Genomic DNA, 7,163 nt, shown 5'->3' on the forward strand with positions numbered 1-7,163 from the left:
CTGACAAAAATAAATGGAGAAATAGTCAAATGGATGTTTACAGTTAGAGATTTCAACACTCTTTTCTCAATACTGGAATTAGTTTCCTTTTTTCCTAAATTGAACACAGACAAGGGAAGAGAAACTGGGTGTTCTAGTTCAGATATCTCCCCACCCAACTCTGACTTGTGGTTTCATTGCCATATTTCCCACAGTCTTATCTGGAGAGGTTCCTGAGGGATAGAGGAACTCTAAGACTTAGATTTGCTTCCTGATCTCTGGGCAGTGTGTGGCTTGCTGTGTGCTATCTACTCTTTCTAGGCCCCTGTTTCCTCCTTTGTCAGAAATAGACAGCAGTCTCTCCTTTAAAGTTCTCCTGAAACCACTGTGAGTGGACCAAGGAGGAGGCTGCTCACAGCCTTGCAGAGATATGACTGGTGGTGTTCTGTGAGGCTGATTCTGAGCTCATCTGGGTCAATGTCTGCCCCTGACCAGGATGCTGCTCTCAAAACTTGTATGAAGAAGCTAAATTACACCAGGCTTATCATGCTCACATAGTTAGCATGTCATCACTTATGGGCAAGGACTGGCCAAGGGTAAGCAAAGACTGAAGCTGTCCCTTCTTCAGCAAGGTCATCTGTCCTCTAAGTGGAAAAGGGACCAGGGGACGAATGTGGGGTGGGGAACAGTATCTGCTCTTTTTAACAAAGAAGATTTGCTTCAGCAATGGGTAGCAAAAATAGGGGGAAATGGCCATTTACCCCTAACATTCCATCCTTCAGTGATAGTGTAATGTGTGTCTTCCAAGCCCCAAAAAAGTCCATATTCAGAGGTAGAATTTGACCTTGGAGAACAATCAACAAGACATTATTCCAGATTCTGATGACCATTTAGGGAGTTGTGATGCTGCTGATAGGGCAGTGCAGAAGATATTTCTGCTACCTTTCCATTATGGAGTTTCAGCTCAATTCCATGTGGTCTGAGAACATAGTCCATGTGATTTTAATTATCTTAAATGTTATAAGATTTTTTTTATGGCTCAGTATATGGCCTATCTTGGTATATGTTCCATGTGCACCAGAAAAAAATATGTATTTGGCAAACATAAACTTCTACAAATATCAGTAGACCCACTGATTGAGGGTGTGATGGAATTCTTCTAGATCCTGCCTGGTTCTGTCAATTCTTGAGGTGGGTGGTGAAGTTTCTAATTATAATTGTAGATTTGTATGTTTTTCCTTGAAGTTGTTGTTTCTACTTCACTTCTTTCACATCTCTGTTGTTTAGGAAACACATTTAGGATTTCTCTGTCTTCTTGGTGGAGTGACCTATTTATCCTATATAATAAACGCCTAATACACAATTGATGAAACAGCGGAACTACCAGCAGAATGACCAGTCACTATGATGTGCACTGATCACCATAGGGCAGACACTCAACACAGGATCTGCTCCAGCCTGCGGGCCCCAGGCCAGCCAAGGTGGGTGCTGGGGAGGAGGGGGAGGCAGTCACCCTGCTGGTTTCCCCAGAGAGGTAAGCAACCAGCTTTGGTGGTAGAGGGTGGGGCCCGAGAGCAGGCAGCACCAGGCTGGCCAAGGCCAGTGCCAGTAGGGGCCCCCTGTTCGCCCAACAGATTGGTCCTGATAGCTGGCCAGGTCGAGGGACCCTACCCGAGCCTGAATTTTGTGCACCAGGCCTCTAGTTATTATATAATATTAATCTCTGTGTATGGCAAATTTCTTTGTTCTAAAGTCTAATTCATTTGCTCTCAATAAAGCATTCCTTCTTCCTTTTGCATGAGTAACATTTGCCCCATTTATCTTTTTCATCCTTTAATTTTCAGCCTGTTTTTACCATAATATTTGAAAGGACTTTTCTGTAAGCAGCATACAGTTAGGTCATATGTTTTAATCTACTCTGCCAATCTCTGTCTTTTAATTGATGTGTAGCCAGCAAACACACTCTCTTCCCTAGTGGCCTGGATTGCAGCCATAGTGGGGTGTAGCTGTCCCCTAGAATCCTTGGGTATCCCTTCCTACATTCTTAGAGATTCTCTGGGACGCATTCTTCCCCAAACAAAGACCAATAATCAAGTGTTTCATTGCTCACACTAGACACTTTGCTATTCTTTTTTTCTCATTTGTTTTCATCAGTGACCATCTCCTTCCTCAGCAAAGCCACAATGGTAAAGTTTTTCTGTTTGTTCCTTGCAAAAGGATATTGACAAGTGGACAAGACCAAAATCAAGATTCCCTATCAGTACCTCTTCTGGGATCTGTGCACAACCCTTGAACCATAATGCCCTTGGCAGCCAAGGAAACATCAAGTCTCAGCATTTGGCACTTGTTCTCATTCTTATTCCCATGGTTTCTAGGTTGTGATCCTCTCAGTCCAATATGCACTCAACTGTTGCAGATTGTTTTCCATTTTTTTTACATATCTTTTTAGTGACATGAGGGCATCAGGGACCTGGGAATCTCTGTCTGTGAAGGCACCAGGTGGAGGATACTGTGGGGAAATGACCTGAAATTAACCATCAGTATTGAGGTGGGCTTGAGTTGTGTGTGAAGGTGGGGACAGAGCTAGTGTGGTTGGCCAGATGAACCAAGGTCTCAGTGGATCGTAAAGATTTAGGTCTCCGTTAAAGTTTTCCTGAACTTGTAGAAGCCTCTGCATTCGAGCTGCTAAAAGATATGAATGGAGACACAGGGGGAGACATTCCTTCCTGGGAGAGATTGACAGTTCAGTGTCTTGTCTTCTTATGGACACTCACCCCAAAGGGTATGTGTGGAGGGGAAGGGCGTGTGTGTGTGTGTGTGTGTGTGTGTGTGTGTGTGTGTGTGTACGCGCACAGTTGGGTGCATGGTTTTTGCAGAAGGGTTTATGAATAACAGAGCAGTGTCTTTGTTCAATGGGCATATAAGGCAGATGAACAAACATCTACAAATATTGATTTCCATTAACACAACATGAATGTCCAGGGCATTTGTTCATGCAATTCAGATTCAATTGCCTCTGGACTGAGGCTTTGTGTTGACTATGGCCCTTGTTCCACAGGGGAGACCAGGGATGATCCCAGGATCTGGGACAGCAGCCTGAGGTCAGTAGAAAACAAGAAAGAGCAACAACACTTATTGGTCTCCAGTAAGAATAGCTCAGGGAGGGCCAGGTCCCATGGGCAGGTTTGGGGGGAGATGGGAGCAGGCAGGATTTTTGTCTTTGGGTTGGTAGGTTACTGCCAGTGAGGGACACAAGGAAAGCATGTGGGCCCTGAGGCACAGACACCAGGGGAGAATGTGATGGTCAGGTGATGGTTCCAAGCCCTACTTATATACACTCTGTCATTCAGGATGGACCTCAACTATGGCCTCTGGACTCCAGCTGACAACACAGGACTAGGAAGCCCAGCAGCGCAGCTATGCACAGTTTCCCTGCTGCCATACACATGCGCAGCCAGCACAGGAGCCCACGCCCTCATCGCCCCCACACGCAGCCCACCAGCTTTGCTGCCATCTCTGTCAGATGCTCCTCAGGGCTCCAGAAAGCCAGCGCCTACACCATGCGGTACATGACGTTGGAGTAGGGGGCACCTGAGTGGTCCAGCACCAGTTGCTCCACCAGCACCAGCAGGTCTTTCACCTGGTCCCCCAGGTCGCTGCCCACCACTCAGTTGTCCAAGGTGCCCCCCGCACTCGGCCACCAGAGCCCACAGCGCAAGATTGTCAGTGTGGTGCAGGAAAAATTGCCGAGAGTCCCAACCCAGGTCCTCCTTGCATGTAAACAGTACCATGGTTTGTGCCACCACCTGTTCCCAAACAGGACCTTGAGCTAGCTCATGGCCTGTTGGTCTTGCACAGTGAAGCAGCCCAGTTGAGTCACCAGGATCAGTGCATGCGGCCCAGGTATGGACAGCAAGTAGCATCTTCTTGTACTGCATGATCTGTCCTGGGGACTAGGGAGCTAAAAATGTCTGGGTTGTCCATGACTTCCACGTGCCACCTGTCCCACCTGCACCTCCCCACTTCGCAGGTTCTGGTCACCTAAGTGGCTGTGAGTCTGGAGAGGAAGTGCTTGTGGCCCAGGATGCGGCTGTGAGTCTGGGGAGGAAGTGCTTGTGGCCTAGGGTGCTGTTCCCGGTGGTGCTCTTCCCAGCCCCTTTCTTCCCCACCAGGATGAGCATCAGCATGGCCTGCATGGTGTCTTTGGAACCTGGAGGACAAGTCATCTGTGAGCTTCCAAAGCTTAAAGCAACATATCCTGGTTACCTGGACCCGGAAGCCCTTGGAACAAGAACAGTGTCTCAACTCTGCTTTTCCAACCAAAGCCTTATTGAACTCAGGAGGATCCTCACCAAGTATCCCTCACCCTGGCTACACCTGTAGATGTTCAACATCTGGAGGGAATTTCTCTAGGGGATCCCCTTCATCATTCCAGACATGACCTCACCTCCATTATCCCTGGTGGTCCACACCCTGCAGAGCTGTCTTTATTTGAGGCTTCAGTGGCCTCTGCCATACTTCTCCCAGATTCCAGCCCAGGGAAGATGGGCAGGAAGGGGCAGTAGCCTGGGGATAGAGAGTTGGCTGGAGTCCCAGACACTCTGGGTTTGACTCACAGTCCTGCCATTGGACAGTTGTGTCACCTCAGAAGTTGCTTAATCTAAAAGTTAAACCTTTGTACAAAAATGGGACTAAGAGTATTGAGTTGTTTATTCTGGGGTTGTTGGGAGGATTAGTTGAGGTCACCTCCTTCCTTCTTCCTTCTTTCCCACTCTCTCTCCTCCACACTCCCCTTCTTGTTAAACCTACTTCCTGCTAATAAGACACCCATTTAACCCTCCATCCTAGATCTCTAACATTCTATCCTGTGAGTCACACTCCATCCAGTGCATGATCTGATATCCTCTTCATCCTCTTCCACGGAGATCAGAGTAGGTTTATTATCCTCATTTTATACTTGGGGAATGGAAGCGTAAGCTAATCAAGTTCATATCTCCCAGCTGGGCAGGGGTACAGACCCAGTTAAATGCACATTCAGGCCTCTTACTGTTTCACCTTAAACATGTTTGGGGTCATATGTTTAGTCCTGAGTTTGCCCATTTCCCTCACAGAGCTCACACCAGGGGTAAAGTATGCACATATTCTTATCATAGGCATTTTATTCATCTCTTCTCCCATACTTACCCAAAAGAGTCCCAAACACAATTTCATTCATTCATTTATTAAATAGGTTTAACTACCTCTAATGTATCAGGCCAAATCCAAAAAGCTAGTGACACCACACAGACACAGTCGTGCTCCCAGATTCCCCAGAATGTCAGAATAGAGGAAAGAACATTGGAAGGCCCTGGGCTGGATTTGGAATGATACTGTGAGGGGGTCTGGAGACTTTGATTTTGTCTTTTCAGGGACGTCAAAATCAAAGGTCAGACAGGAGGTTGTAACATTTATGGTAGTGAGAAAGCTTTAGATATTAAATTTTAGAGGTAATTCTATGTTAGTGACCAAAGCTGTAGATACTAAGTTTTCCCAGGAGATTCAACAGCCAGGGGAGAATTTGGAAAACCCTGAGTACTAGAAAATTTGCTCATTGACAAGAGAAACACTTAGGGTGGTTGGCCTGGGAGACTAACAAGAAGAGAACTGGAGTTTTGGTTTTAGAAATTGGAGAAGAAACCTATGTCCCAGGTGATCCTCAGCCTCTGACTCTGCTATGGGAGTCAACTCACTGTCCTGTCTCAATGTTTCTAAATATGTTCAGTGTCCTGGAGAGACTGGGACACTCCCCTCCAACTCCTGACATCCTGCCCCAAAGCTGAGGCTTCTCCAAGTAAAGAGGCTCCACCCAATCAGTCATCATTTAACACAATCAAACATTCTGTGCTCACCAAGTCCCTGTGCACAGTGCAGTCTGTCCTCAGTCTGCCTCTCCAGCCTCAGGACAAGGAAGCCCCTCAATTACATACTCCCCAGAGAGCAGATGTCAGGCCTTTCCCAGCTGCCTTGTGCCCTCAGGCCTGTGACTGTTCCAGCCTCCACCACACTCTGTCTGAGTCCTGTCTGCTCTTCACCTTCCATTTCTATTTCCACCTCTTCACGTTGTCCACCTGGTTACAAGTGACTGTTCTCTCCAGTTGGCACTGCACAAGGAGAAGCCAAGGGAGAGGCAGGCTGAATACCTTGTCTCTGGCCAAAGGACTTAGATGATGGGCTGGCCTGGTCCTCAATCCAAAGGCGTTGATATTTCTGCAGGAACTCTCCCCACACCAAAGCCTTCATACTGTTCACCTCCATGGAAATCAATACACTCCCATGACTGACACCAGAGCGGAAAAGGAGAAAGAGCCAAAGATGCAAAGACTGGGAATTTTGCTAATGCAAGGAATCTTGGCCAAAGGTGGAGATGAGAAGGTTCAGGGAACTGACAGTACCGTGGGTAAGCTGGGATTTAGAAAGTTCCTGGACAGATCCAGAGAGCTGAAATGTGGGGTTACAAACACATACTGTCATAGAGGAATGGGAAACATGTGGGAACTTATATGTTAAATCTCCAAGGGACTGAGTCTATTCACCTAGTCGAGGGCTTCCTGAACCTACTTTCTCTGGGAATTATCTAGGGAATTCTGTCAAATGCGTATTTCTCAGAGATTTTGCTTCACATACCTGTACTTTCTCAATATAAGCACCCCTACACACTGGCCAATGATTGTGACACACTCAGTTCCAGATATCAGTGTCTGGATCAGATTTCCTAGTCCAACCCCTCATTATGCAGAGGAAGAAAGGGAGTTCAGAGAGTACAGCCACCCACACAGTCCTGGGCAGCTTGTGTTGGGGAGTAGTGTTTAAGGACACAAGTAGGGCAATTGTTGGAAGACCATGGTCATGACCTTTGCAGTCTCCAGCAAGTTGCTTTCTGGGCACTTGGAGGAGAGTGGAGTGTTTTAGGCAGTTCAGCCCAGATACACACAGGATTTTCAATTTAACATGTTCTGAGTTTAGACTCACTTATATGTCCTCAGAAATCTCTTTGCCTTGCTGGATATGCACATGGGGAGTCTTTGCCGCCTTCTAAAGCATGTTTTGATCCTTGTAGGAGAGTGAGCAGACCCCTTCCTTCCTTGTTAGGGGAGTAGGTTAGGAGAGGGCTTAGCCCAAGCAAGAGCCTGTGCATCTAGGCTGGA

At 47.0% G+C, this 7,163-nt stretch overlaps 1 pseudogene; it reads right to left on the reverse strand.

Annotated features, from left to right (window-relative positions):
* Window positions 1-3,532: 3,532 nt before the first annotated feature.
* Window positions 3,533-4,205, reverse strand: LOC103305073 (GTPase IMAP family member 1-like; annotated as a pseudogene).
* Between the last annotated feature and the right edge of the window lie 2,958 nt (window positions 4,206-7,163).

The sequence above is a fragment of the Eptesicus fuscus genome, chromosome 14, assembly GCF_027574615.1.
Source record: "Eptesicus fuscus isolate TK198812 chromosome 14, DD_ASM_mEF_20220401, whole genome shotgun sequence".
NCBI lineage: Eukaryota > Metazoa > Chordata > Mammalia > Chiroptera > Vespertilionidae > Eptesicus > Eptesicus fuscus.